General features: G+C 43.6%; 1 protein-coding gene across 4 annotated transcripts in view; it reads right to left on the reverse strand.

The window, feature by feature from the left end:
* LOC124722916 (PTB domain-containing engulfment adapter protein 1-like) overlaps positions 1–12,565 on the reverse strand; it is a 144,519-nt gene that overhangs the window by 114,184 nt on the left and 17,770 nt on the right. Inside the window, exon 1 of one of the 4 annotated variants that reach the window (XM_047248070.1) lies at positions 10,109–10,208. The exons of the other annotated variants lie outside the window; for them this stretch is intronic. The gene's annotated coding sequence lies outside the window, so the exon portion shown is untranslated. Of the gene's footprint in view, positions 1–10,108; positions 10,209–12,565 lie in introns of those variants that run through there. 4 annotated transcript variants of the gene reach the window in all.

Genomic DNA, 12,565 nt, shown 5'->3' on the forward strand with positions numbered 1-12,565 from the left:
CTTTCGCAACTGCATTTAAATTGGCCGAGTTGGGCGAAGATCTTGACAGTGAACGCAAAGACGTACCCTCCGCCACACTAAAGTGGCTTGTCGAGTATATATGTTGCGCAAGTTCTTGCACAATCTGATCCCAGTTAGGTAATTCACCTCCCTTTCTACTCCCGAAGCCACATTACAGTGTACGGAAGAGGATTCTTTGTAGACTTATTTTGCAATTTCCCTGTTATATGCGCAAATGGTTCAGAGGAAGAATGAACTTGGTAAGTTTCCGTATGCGCTCTGATTTCGGATGTTCCCGTCCTGGTCATTTCCAGATACATACTTTGAGGGGTGGGGGGAGGCTGCTGCTCCACTTCTCGCAAAATTCTTGTCTTTCTAACACGATTACACTAACTATGTTCGTAGCTGACAATGTCAAAATGTAATACTTTTCCACCAATACAATCGATTCCCTAGTGAGAAATATGTTTGCTACCAACTTTTGCTGGATTTGCACCACTGGCAATTTATTTCCATTGTTACTATGTTTGTAGGCACGGTAAGTGATTTAAGATTCTACCTTCATTTGAGCACCATGTACTGACCCAGAGTTCATGATTATCTTCTGCGAATTCAGACTTCACGAAATTCAGATACTTCCAATAGTTGAATGTCTAAATATGCGGGGCAATATATCGACTTATTTATCGCTTTTAATGCCAGAAGAGGATAAGCGCAAATAATGTGTAACCAGATCCAATTTAAATACCGCGTAAAGCCAGTATACTTTATTTGCACGTTTTATATACATTTTCACAAATATGCACACGTAACAGTTTAGTTTTACTTCAGTTGAATTCTACATTTTTATGGTACTCCCAGCAACATCGTGCTCAAAAGCAGCGTGTGGTACCCACGCCCCATTACTAGCTGAATTCCAGAATTGTCGACCTGACTGTTAAACAGACACCACTTTCTAAAGAGGTTAAGGGCAGTTAATGATTCCTAAATGACGTAACAGTTTAGCGTTGCAGTTACTGCCAACCGAACGACTTGCCAGCAGTCCATGCTAGCTACCTTAAGAGGACATTTTATTATGGAACATTGTGCACGAGCTTAGATTAACACACAACAGCGCTTTAAACTCACCTTCACGACTACTTAGCCGCACGGAAACAGTATGCTGTGGCTAGAGACTTATCTGTCCTGCTACAGCATTCTTGTGGTTCATTTTCACTTTAGTGGTTCGCAGAAGCGCTGTGTATGACGCAGTTATTTTTAATGCTCCGTTACAATGGAAGAAGCCGTGATGTAAGTAATCAAGCTGAAGCCCCTTAGGAAACCTGGCAACCTTCAGACTGGCTTTTAACTCTTCTGCCTGCCGCTGGCAACAGACGACCAGATCGCTATCTGCTTCGCGATGATTGTCTAACTAGCCGCTAACTTTTACAATAAACTTTCAGTGAGCCGAAATAGCTTTCTTCTGTATTTTTTTCCAAATTATGTTATTGTAGAGTTCGAAAGAATTACGTACTTCTCAAACCAGGAGACCAGCCTGATTATGGGGAATGAGTGGAGGAAGATTCTTAAAGGCTATAGAAACGAATTTAGTGCACATATCGAGTTAAAAAATTTAGATGTCAATATATTGTATCAGCATTCAGAAACTGGATTCAAACAATCAACCTATGTTTTACCACCTTCCCGTTTCTCTCTTCTAATGCATCCTTTTCTTCCTTTACCCGTGCCGAAGACTTACAGCCCTTTCGTGCCGCATTTTTAATCGTTCCGTCTGTGTAAGTTAATTCTTATCAAAGGAAGGCGGTTAGCTGAAGTTTACAGAGAAAAAACGATAGAAAAGTAATGTTTTGTGGTAATTTTGTTACTCCACGAATTTTAATGGACTATACAGGGTGTACATGAAGTCCGGGAACACTCATTGCACAAGAACCAAACATTGTACAGATATACATTACATTTTGAAGAGAAACCCTGAAAGTTTTTTCCATGTAACTGCCACAGCGTAGTTTGGTAATTTGTCGATAGTCAACGCTAGTCGCAAACATGGCGAGTGCATGTGCCTTTCTACAGAAGGGGACTGCTGTTTCATGTAATGGCCTTCCCGACCACCAGATGTTACTCCGTGTGACTTTTCTGTTGGGACAGATGAAAGATCTGATGTACGTACCGCCTCTACCATGTGATGTAACAGAGCTCCGGGAGAATACGGGAAGCGACTGCCACAGTCTACGATGCCATGTTGGGACGGGTACGGCAAGAATTCGATTACTGTATTCACGTCCGTCGGGTCACTCATGGTTCGCATATTGAATGTTGAAAGAACTTTCAGAGTCTCTTCAAAATGCAATGTGTATGACGTCTGTACAATGTTTAGTTTTTGTGCAATAAATAATTGTGTTCCCGGACTTTATGTACACCCTTCCTATGGATTCGCATACTTTAGTCCGATAGTGACGTATCGGGCACATAGATATGCGTTTTAATATAGATACCTTTTGATACTCTGTGCCATACTTCTAGCGTCCGCAACATTAACTGTCAAATACGTTTCCCAATGGCATGCAGTACTTTACGCTGCGACGTCTGTCGTTTCCTGTTCTGAATGATTACGACACCAAGTTAGTTGACACAAAGTGGGACAACCTCAATTGCAACCATATACTTCCGCCGATTGTTCGTTTTGCGGTTCGTTAAAGCCAATTCGTTCTCAGTAACAACGGAGATTGAGCTTCACGTAAACAGGATAACTATCAAGTCAGTACTCAGGGAAGACTCGCAAATTTGATTTTATAGTGAGGCTGAATCCGAGTAAAACTCGTAATGTACTTTTGAATTAGGCCATTTAGATTGGAGAAAAACAATTTAAACATGGTCTGCTAGGCGCGCATTCTATAATCTTCCAAAACTGGCAATTTGGGATGATTGAATATAGCGAGATTACCAATTGAATGCTCAATATCTTTGCAATCTAGTACGATCGTGATACTTCAGTTAGCATTTTCTCTTTGTACTGGCTTTTCGAGGACTTTCATTTGCTTGAGAATAATATTCACAACTTTGGCTTTTTCTTGATATCTAATCGGAATGTGTGTAAACAGTTCATCAAATTTTGCTGTTTCCGTGTTCACTTGTGTCATGTTTCAAGTTCTGCAGTCTGAATTTGGTCTACAAGTAGTTTCCGTATTTTTCTTCTAATCTGCTTGGCCATCACACGAAGTTAAAACTGATCAGCCTACAGTCAAAGTAGTGACATGCGAATATTTGCTTCGTACGTACAGGTTATTTGAGATCGAGCTGTAGTTCTCCGAATGTATGTGAAAATTAAGTCTTAAATGAAACAAAGGATACCATTCTGCATCATTATTCTTCATATCTACGTATTTCTCAACATGGTCATCCTGGCGGCGAGCACGTTTCTCCCAGGGAAGGCAAGTTTGTCGATACAGTCATTTACTTCACGGAGTCAACCTCAGCTCTGCTTGCAGTGCTTCATCACTAAGAAAGAAGTCCTTGATGTTATTTAAATTTTGGAAACAGACTAAATTCGGATGGCGCCAAATCTGAACTGTGTGGAGGATGATCGATGACAGTGAAACCAAAGCGTTTGATTATTGCACATGTCTGGGCGCTTGCGTGTAGTCTGGCCTTATGCTGAATGAGCGGGTGCTCCATATGTGGACTAACACTTAGAATTGGGAACTATTACAGGACGCTGTTTATGTTACACGCTGTTATTTTGAGCCCTCTAGCGGCAGTAAGCTGCAAATGTGTAGACATTAAGAACGAAGACTTAGAATGTTAATTTTTACAAAAAGTGAGATGTTACTTTTCAGCACGCCCTCTTACAATGCATGATTGTACACTGGTAGCAGTTACTTCTGTAAAACACCTGGGAGTACGGAACGATTTGAAGTGGAACGATCATATAAAATTGTTGGTAAGGCGGGTACCAGTTTGAGATTCACTGGGAGAGTCCTCAGAAAACTTAGTCCATTAACAAAGGAGGTGGCTTACAAAACACTCGTTCGGCCTATACTTGAGTATTGCTCATCAGTGTGGGATCCGTACCAGGTCAGGTTGACACGAGATAGAAAAGATCCAAAGAAGAGCGGTGCGTTTCGTCACAGGGTTATTTGGTAAGCGTGATGGCGTTACGGATATGCTTAGCAAACTTTAGTGGCAGACACTGCAAGAGAGGCGCTCTGCATCGCGGTGTAGCTTGCTGCCCAGGTTTCGAGAGGGTGCGTTTCTGGCTGAGGTATCGAATATATTGCTTCCCCGTACTTATACATCCCGAGGAGATCACGAATGTAAAATTAGGGATTCGAGCACGCACAGAGGCTTTCCGGCAGTCGTTCTTCCCGCGAACCATAAGCGACTGGAACAGGAAAGGGAGGTAATGACAGTGGCGCGTAAAGTGCCCTCCGCCGCACACCATTGGGTGGCTTGCGGAGTATAAATGTAGATGGTAACACTGCTGTCTTACACTGATGGATAACCTTTAATCCACCATGTGTCACATCTGCGTGCTATCTTAGGGAGATCGTGTTACAACGTATATAGCAACTGCTCAAAGGATAGAGAGGAAGGAAGGGAAAACTTTCGCCCGGTGATAACAGGAGCAGGTGTCGGCCCACCATGTCCCACACATGCAAATCACGGGAGATTCACCAGGTGTACGTAATACATCGAGAATCTTATTTTAACACTGGTTAAAACTTTATCGCTACTCGAAGAAACACGCCTTTGTGACGTGTTAATGCGTACAGAAGGGGACTGGATGATGTTGACTTATCTTGCATTGATTCTCCCAACCCCCTAACGGTGCGGTCATTGTAGGACATTGTTACTACACCGCCTGGAGATTTGTGCATCGTACACTGGTTCAGATGGCTGTAAGCACTATGGAATTTAACAGCTGAGGTCATCTGTCCCTTATACTTAGAACTACTTAAACCTAAGTAACTTAAGGATATCACACACATCCATGCCCGAGGCAGGATTCGAACCTGCGACCGTAGCGGTCGCGCGGTTCCAGACTGTAGCGCCTAGAACCGCTCGGCCACAACGTCCGGCCGTACACTAGTTGCCGCCACTGAGTAGAGAAACTGATGGTGCCGGTTGGGATTGTGGAGTATGCGTCAGTATTTGTTCTCACCGTGTGATCAGTAACAAATGTCTAGTGGTGGTCCGCGATCGACGACGTATTTACCACCGTGAACCAGAGTGACGTGCATATGAACCTTTCTTAGACGGAAACCGAAGGCGAGACAATAATTCTTCAGACAAGACTGATTATTGTAACTTGCAAGAAATGTTAAGTCCGGTAAACATATCTTGCAGCTTCGAAGAGACCTGTACACTATTCATGAACAGAAGTTTTTCCAATACTGAGCTGCTTAGCACGACAGAAGGTATCCGCTCCATGTACGTTTTCTTCCATCTGTTCTATGTGCTCCAGTGCCCCAGTTTAAAGCAACGAGACACGCACGTGCATGTCGCGGTCAATTGACTTCAAGGCCCTACCTTAATTCATCCCTGATACCTACGATCTTACTCTTTGACCCATATCGCTTCCAGCCGTTTGTAGTGCTATCCTGTGTGGATGGGACACTAGTTCTGAAGTCCTGGAGAAATAAGTAAATCCTCGATATCACTGTATGTATAGATGAACAGTGATGTGAGCTCTGAAGACTTACGGAACACCGTTTGTACCGCAAGTGCGGCAGTTTAATTTTTGCAGGAAGACAGCTCTCGTGTAGTTTTAAAAATGCACTTTTAGAAAAGCGCAATTAGATTTTCACAAGGAAATGAAACTTATTCCTCTCCTTAGTGAAATTGCGCTAACATTTCACAACTTTATACAGAAAGAGAGAAAATGCGACAATTAAACGGTTATTGCACATTGTGCTAACACTGGTCCTAACGGGAAGAAAGGCTGCATTGCTTCACTGTTTTCAATATTTAGAATAAATTTCAGTTCGCTGTAGCATTACCGCTCGTTTTCTGTACTATCATTTAAATACCCAAACTCCCATTTTTCCCTTACTAGGCACCACAACGTACTGTTTTCAATAAATCACTGTTCACAGCCTTCTGCGTGCCTTCTAAGCCACTTCAGGAGATTGAACATCAATTTGGGTTGCTCATTCTCTGTCATTTGGTCTAATTTAACTGAGCAGATGCCATTCCACATTTTCTAGAGGCAGAAAAACTTGAGGCGGTAAGAGGGAAACCCGTACTTCCGAATCGGCAGCCAGCAACACTGACCAGCAGAAGGGAGAAAAAACCACGACTCTACATTCTTAACGTCAGTCTAATAATCATGCTCAAACGAACTTTACCAGTTTGTCACGCACTGCATGGAGTTGCAGAGTGCCATATTTCCTATGTATGGTTCACTGTGATGGTAAGATCGAATCTTTGGCAACACTGTTTCTGCTCTGGACAAGAAAGCGTTTTGTCTTCACGAGGCACACAGAAGCATTGAAAATCTCACCAACTTTTCGACATGAGCTGTTATTTCCTATCTGGACCACTCTGGTATTTTCACGTGAGCTGAAATTAGCTAGGAATGTAGAAATCATCCGTGTCTTTCCGAAGGAACCATCCCGGCATTTGCCTTAACCGAGTTAGGGAGATCCTGGTAAACCCAAACCTGGATAGTCTGACGGAAATCTGAACCCTCGTTCTCCCGAATTAGAGTCCAGCGTGCTAATCACTGCGCCATCTCGCTCGGTACAGTCAGGTGGAATGTGTGTGTTTATTAACTGACGAGCTCAGTTCACGGATCTGACTGAAGCTAAATCTAATATCTGCTCTCATTGAAGATCTTTTAGCGGCAAGTCTGCAGACAGCTCTCACGCCGAGTACTCTTAGCAGGGGCATTCCGCGCACAGTCACTCTGCGTGCCTCATCTCGTTCAAGGCCGCACGCTTCCGTAATCACACATACACGCTGCTGGAAGCCAGCCGCAAGTCCATTTCGCGCAGCTGTAGAATGTGAGATATAAGAAGATGTCTTTGTTAGTGACCTCGCACCCTCCAGCCAACGAATGTCACCACAAATCCCGGGAGAAGGTATATTCTCCTACAGTTCTCTGCATTAACGTTGAGTAATGCGTGTGCAAGAAGCACATCACTAGGTAACGACGTTAGAAATTTCTTACGCCAGATAACCGATGCCTGCCATGCACTTAAACATTTGTGAGCACGAATGGGAGTGAATGTTTCAAGGTGGTAGCAGGAAAGCAACGAAGCAAAACTCAATTTAACAGCAACTCACGTAACTGCTACTTGTTACTCGCGAAAAAATTATTTCCATGAACAAGTTTTTGAAGCCGTTTCAAGCTCTTTTCAGTTGGGGCATTCAGAAGTTTCACCTTTTTCCTTCGTGTTTGCTGGGCGGGAGCTCAGACAAGGTAAGTACTGATGTCTCGCGAAGTGTAATTGGGCAAATTGTGTAACCATGAGCTACTTATTGCTGTAGTACGACCAGTATTATTAATATCCACCCGGCAGCTTCAGCCTTCATTGCCTATTGGTAACCGTGCATGAAGGATAGAGGTCCGTAGGAAATGAAAAATTTGAGTTTCATGATGGATTTTAACAACACCGACCGCATTGCCACAGTACATTCGTCCTTTGGCAAAACCACGTAAGTATCACAGATGCATTAATGTTTCCCCTTAATAGAAAGATTACCTACTACGAAAATGTGAGTTCTGAATTCACTATCTGAAAGGGAGCCTGAAAATGCACGAAAACATTTACTTCACAAGTGACTTATCGCAGTGTGAAGAACAATTGTTCCGCATGTTTGCAGTCTCAGTTTACTGTACTTTTCGGTTTGTGGTCTATTATCCCAAAAAGTTTATATTCAACAACCTTTCCTACAAAATTTATTAAATTTAGGACGTTACGACTGCAACGTTAGGAGATTAATGTATCGGCTTGTTAAGCACACGGAAATTTATCTGTGCGTCACCTCTTTAGTGTTTTTTGAGCATGACTAATATCCGAAAGCGCAACTAGAATTTTTTTTAGTCATCACTGAAGCTGCTTTGAACACAGTGAAAGTCCTTCCGTATTACTTATGAAGCTGAGTGTGCTGAGGAGGAGTCTAAAGAATGAAAATATGTACAAGGAAAGAAGCTGGGTGTTTCCTTGCTTAGGGCACCATAAGCTAATAATACTCAGCATAACCAACACTACTAAATCCACTACACGGGATAAGAACACGATTTAAACCATGGAGCGAAGGCGTGCCGTGATTGATATATCTGGGAGAAATTTACTTTGATTCATCCGCTCAATCCAAATTTTTAATTTCATTATTCCACCACGGAATTACTAGGAGTCTTCTTTAGCTGGTCGACAAACTTGTCACCTACTCCTATCTAGCTGATAGTTTTAACAAAACCCTTTAACTTTCTGTAACGCCTTACTGGCTATGGTGGTCTCTGTTGCCTTCGTATGAAATGGGGTAGTTAAAGTTTGAGCCTCAAACATAACAGCTATAGGAGTGGTGCGAAATGGTGGAGAATTTAGTGTCTCAGAGAAAGCGCAGCTGTAGTGTAGAGCGGTGGGTGGCGTAGCTTGCGGAAGCCAGCCCAGGTAACAGCGGCCGCACGCTCACCAAGGTCACGCCGATGACGTGACCCGCGTGTACGAAGCGGAGGCCAGCTAGCCTCCACCAGCTCACGCTTCACAGACATTCGCTGCAGCAGCTCTGACATCGGCCTGTCGAGTTGCAGTCGGTGAGATCTGTATGGTACTCAACCTATTCTAGATTTATTTGGAGCAATTTAGTACTTACCACTTTGCCCAACACGAGAGCCGACCCTGCACCGGTGGCACGAATTAGAGAAGATAAAGTGCTCCGGCAATCTTCCGTACTTCCCACTGCCCAGTAACGCGCCGCCGAGTTATCGCCAATCAGAGGGCAGCTTTGATTCAATAAAATCCATTAAGACCGCCAGGAAGTTACTTCACACTAGCACCCATTATCCTATCAAGAACGAGGTGGCTTTCCACAGCTCCTATTATGTTATTAGGTTGCCTACGACTAGCCTATTGAGGTGGCTCTTTCGACGAAGAAGCGACGTGTCAGCCCACCTATTTCACTTCGGCAGCCCGTGCGTGCTACAGATAGTTTTCTATGAAGATGTTTTTATGCTATTCGATTTAAGTTTCTTTAGACCTACAACAGCTACACGATTCTTTGCCATTCGCTCTTGCTCGTTGGCAGATTGTTTATAGAACCTCTTTTCGACTGTTTCTACAGCGTTTATTATCTTTTGCACGTGAGAAAAATTAAAAATTCATCCTTTTTTCTCCCTACGTAATTGCGAGTCAAAATATTCTGGCATTCACAGGTAAAAGTTTGGAGATTAATTTCGTGAAGAGCTTTCCCTGCAAAGAAGAAAGCGTTTTTTAATCACTTGCGATTCCAGATTGCTCATCACATCCGAAACATCCCTATTTCGCGATAGTACAGAAAGAGTAGGTTTATGTTCGTCAGTCTATCTGGTAAGGATCTGACAACGCACAGTAGTATTCTAGAAGAGTACCGACAAGCGTCATGTAGACTTTAGATTTGTCGTATTCACGGGCTCTGGAATAAAATGCCGTGTGGTTCACTTTCTCATACCATTTACTATGTGATGATTCCAATTTAAGTTGTTCTTAATCGGAATTCTTGGGTATTTAGTTGACTATACAACTCTAAATTTGTTTGATTTATATTTCTTTGAACAAAGTATTTAGATTCACGCTGAACGGCAAAATTTACTAGATTTCTCTCATATTTTTGTGGCAATACTTTTCCCATTACTTGCAGCATTTTTCATCTCTCGTTTACAGGCAAAGGGGAAACCAAAATCCTTCGTAGACGAAACTAAGTACTTAAGCTTCACATTTCCGGACTGCAAACAATCTCCACCGTATTACACATTCGGATCAAATAGTCATTTTCACTTCGCACTACGAAAGGCCAAATTGAACATGCACGCTCTCTTTTCCAGACAAACAGAAGTCTGAACACGCCGTACACTAAAGAAAAGGGAACAAGTGTAGACCACGGCAACTATTATGCGTACAAATCTGACCTGTTGTTCAAACTGCGGGTGCTCGGGAGCAGCTGTAGCACACCAGCGAACGCCCCAGCTTATGACAAACAACGCAACTGCACTGGCTGTGCACACTCACCCAGCGACTGGCCTCTAAGCACGTGCGCATGCGCACTGAGCGCCGTGTCAGGCACCAGCTCGAACAAGCCAATGCACTCTGAGCAACCACCTCTGGCGCCCTCGGCAAACGCCAGACCTGCCAGCAGATTTCGTCATTTACCCGGTTCGTCCTACCATCAGTACTGTCTCCACTGCTACTCCAGTATATTCTGAAGTGTTAGCAGTAGAAGTGACTTCCGTTGCATGCTACTGCTTAAAGTATCCTCGACTGAAGACTTTCGCCGCTGCTGTTCGATACTTCTGATCGAAGACTAACAGTTTAACTGTTGAAGAACCAGGACGAGAACATAGCATGTTGTTCTCAATGGAGACGTCTACAGACGTTAAAGTAACCTCTGGCGTGCTACAGGGTAGTGTTATGGGACCATTGCTTTTCACAAACATGACAGTACATTGTGTTCCATGCGGCTTTTCGCGGATGATGTATACAGAAAAGTTGCAGCATTAGAAAATTGTAGCGAGATGCAGGAAGATCTGCAGCGCATAGGCACTTGGTGCAGGGAGTGGCAACTGACCCTTAACAGATAAATGTATTGCGAATACATAGAAAGAAGGATCCTATATTGTATGATAGCGAAAAAACACTGGTAGCAGCTACTTCTGAAAAATATCTGGGAGTATGCGTGCGGAACGATTTGAAGTGGAGTGATCATATAAAATTAATTGTTGGTAAGGCGGGTACCAGGTTGAGACTCATTGGGAGAGTCCTTAGAAAATGTAGTGGATCAACATAGGAGGTGGCTTACAAAACACTAGTTCGACCTATACTTCAGTATTGCTGATCAGTGTGGGGTCCATACCAGATCGGGTTGACGGAGGAGATACAGAAGAGCCCAAGAAGAGCGGCGCGTTTCGTCACAGGGTTATTTGGTAAGCGTGATAACGTTACGGAGATGTTTAGCAAACTCAAGTGGCAGAGTCTGCAAGAGAGGCGCTCTGCATCGCGGTGTAGCTTTCTGTCCAGGTTTCGAGAGGGTGCGTTTCTGGATGTGGTATCTAATATATTGCTTCCCCTACTTATACATCCCGAGGAGATCACGGATGTAAAATTAGAGAGATTCGAGCGCGCACGGAGGCTTTCCGGCAGTCTTTCTTCCCGTGAACCATACGCCACTGGAACAGGGAAGGGAGGTAATGACCGTGGCACGTGAAGTGCCCTCCGCCACACACCGTTTGGTGGCTTGCGGAGTATAAATGTAGATGTAGAAGAGGGCAACTAACAGTGACTGAAGACGCAATGACTCCGTTCTGTAGTGCAGCACACACACGCTAACAGCCTAATTCATCAAACAGAACTTTTAGTCGCATCCCAAGAAAAACTCGCAACAACAGATTCGAAAATGTTTTCAGCTACAATACAGGTACTCCACTGAACTATATATACAGCAAAGACGGGAATAAACCGCATGGAGAAGCTTAAATATTTAACATGCTGACGGCCGTCTCCAACAGTTTCAGCCATTATATTTGCCACTGGAATTTGGTTTTGGCTGTTTACACTACAACGTTTAGCTTGTGCATTTCTTACAGGAGAATACTTGCTGTAATACGGATTTCACCAACATGAAACATTTTCCGGTTAAATCTTTAATGGACATCAAGCCGTTGAGATCTGAAAGATTTGGGAACAAGTTGTGTAGAAACTTCGGAGCTTAATAGCTTTTAGTAAATTCGATCGAAAATTTGAACCCCTTTTCCCGACGCAAAATGTTCGAATGTGTGCGAAATCTTATGGGACTAAACTGCTAAGGTCATCAGTCCCTAAGCTTACACACTACTTGACCTAAATTATGCTAAGGACAAACACACACCCATGCCCGAGGGAGGACTCTAACCTCCGTCGGGACCAGCCGCACAGTCCTTGACTGCAGCGCCTTAGACCGCTCGGGTCATCCCGCGGGCCTTCCCTGACTAATAGTCTAACTGTACTGTCAGTAAGATGCTTAAAATCCAGCCGTGTGTGGGGGGGCGCGCTAGGTAGAGAGAGAGCTAGTTCACGGCTACGGGATGATAATCACGATTAAACAGTTCCAATTCCGACAGCTGCCAGACTTACAACATTCCTTTCTTACATACGATGAAAGTTGTCTCCAACCGCACTAAGTGGCTGAACAACCCTAGATAGAGTCTTATCCACAAACGCCGTACCATCATTTCATTTTGTCACTAATACACAGTCCAGGATCGAAGCTGGTCGTAAAAACCGCTGTTGCAACTCGAGACACGTTTTTCTCGTTTTACTAATGTCCCAAGACGTTGCAGTAATGTAATTTAAGAGATGCTACCGTTTTCCTGTACCACTGTAACAATGGTCAT

This window comes from Schistocerca piceifrons, chromosome X (assembly GCF_021461385.2).
Source record: "Schistocerca piceifrons isolate TAMUIC-IGC-003096 chromosome X, iqSchPice1.1, whole genome shotgun sequence".
NCBI classification, from domain to species: Eukaryota; Metazoa; Arthropoda; class Insecta; order Orthoptera; family Acrididae; genus Schistocerca; species Schistocerca piceifrons.